Source organism: Lottia gigantea (genome assembly GCF_000327385.1).
Source record: "Lottia gigantea unplaced genomic scaffold LOTGIsca_37, whole genome shotgun sequence".
Classification (NCBI taxonomy): domain Eukaryota; kingdom Metazoa; phylum Mollusca; class Gastropoda; family Lottiidae; genus Lottia; species Lottia gigantea.
Window position 1 is genome coordinate 3,486 of NW_008709259.1, and position 1,783 is coordinate 5,268.

Sequence of the window (1,783 nt, forward strand, 5' to 3'; positions counted from 1 at the left end):
TGACATTTTATTACCAGTTTGAATAGATATTTTGTTTTCATTGACTTTGTTTACAAACACTTGAAGTCTCGAACAACCCACCTCTAACATCTAAATTAAAAGAATCATTTGATCACGTGACAATATTGATATAGTTCCGGTTAAAAAAAAAGGCCATCCCTTACCGTGATATGTTGAAGAGCGCTAGCGTTACTTTCACGGAGGCCGTTTGTCTTCGTCGTAGACAGGAGTCTGGGTGTCAGATGTCCAGACGAAAATTTAGATGACAAAGGAAAAAGTAAACAATTCGTTTCCACTAAAGAAAAAATAATTGGAGACATTACAGTATTTTGCTTGACGGCTATGAAAAAAAAAGTCTGATTTTTTAACTGCTGCCAAGGATCTATCTAAAATTTATTGTTACATGACCTAATATTAGAAAGTAGTCCGATTTATCTGCCAGCTGCATACAAGGTTATTGCCTTGCGTAGCTAGAATGGTCGACCTAAGTACCATTGGTAAAATCAAATGAATCAAATGTTAGCCTTCCTACGAACCAGAAATTTCCCACAACGCATAAAGACATATTATACAGGACTATACATCCTTTAAACTACAAATAAAACCATAGTTGAGATAAAAGCATCCCCCCTAGACCACTAGAAGTTAAGATTAACTTCGAGAGGCTGTTAGCTGAGCAACGTCCTCACTACTTCTTCCACCACCACAGAGGAGAGCTATTGTCCGAGCTATCGTCTTGCTAAGAAATCTTCGGCCAATTCCGTATGTCAACGAAAACAACTGGAGAACGTTCGCACAACATGCTGTTTATGAATGATGCAGAATTTATTAGTCCGAAACTTCTGTCTCCATTCCAGCCTCTGATGGTTATTTTGATAGTTGTCAGCTGGAGTAGAGTCAGAAGGCGAAGACCCTGTAAAATCGGGTTTTTCCACACCTCTCCAAAGATGCGTTTTCTCTAACAGAATATTGACTGAATTCAAATGATAGTGAATAATTTCTAGGCATCACCGTGACTTTAAATTTGTTAGTGACACTTGATACTGTGACCTTTTGACTGCGCACGCAGTTTTAAATGGCCGATGCAGTTTCGACAAAAAAAAATTGACGGAAACGGAGACATGACAATGATGGCTTGACTGAACTATAAAAATATCCATCTTTCCAAATATACCTGGGTTTTGCAGATCCTAGGTGTCTAAATAGGTTTAAAACCACCGCACCTGCGGGGCGGAGATGCGGAATTTCCCCACTTAGCTTATTATTTCTGTCTCTACACCAGGTGACATCTGTCCAAATAGCTCAGAGGCTGGAATAGAGACAAACGTTTTGGTCTACTGAATGACGTGTTTGATTTCCCACATCCTCCCCAGAAGACGCAAATACAATTAAAACTCCAAGGACTTTAATGCGTCTGAGACTCATTAATATTGAAATTTATCTCGAATGACATCCATCCATATAGGAATAAGTGTATAGCTTGTGGAATTCTTTGACAATATTTTCTATGACTGGAAAAGGTTAATTATCTAAAGTAATATATTTCTGAAGATCAGACAGGAATGAAACGAAAGAGTAAAGAAAGAAAAAAGTACATAGTTTTAATTTGGAAGTCGGCTTTTATCTTTTACTTTTAATATAGCCACTTTAGTTAAATCTAACGGCACCCCTTTTGATCGTTCGTCAAATTAACCTTTGGACCAAACCTGATAAACACAGCGTCACAGCGCCGAAGAGGGTAGAATTTGATTGGTTAAAGCAGACGTCATCTAGTCGCGTCAAC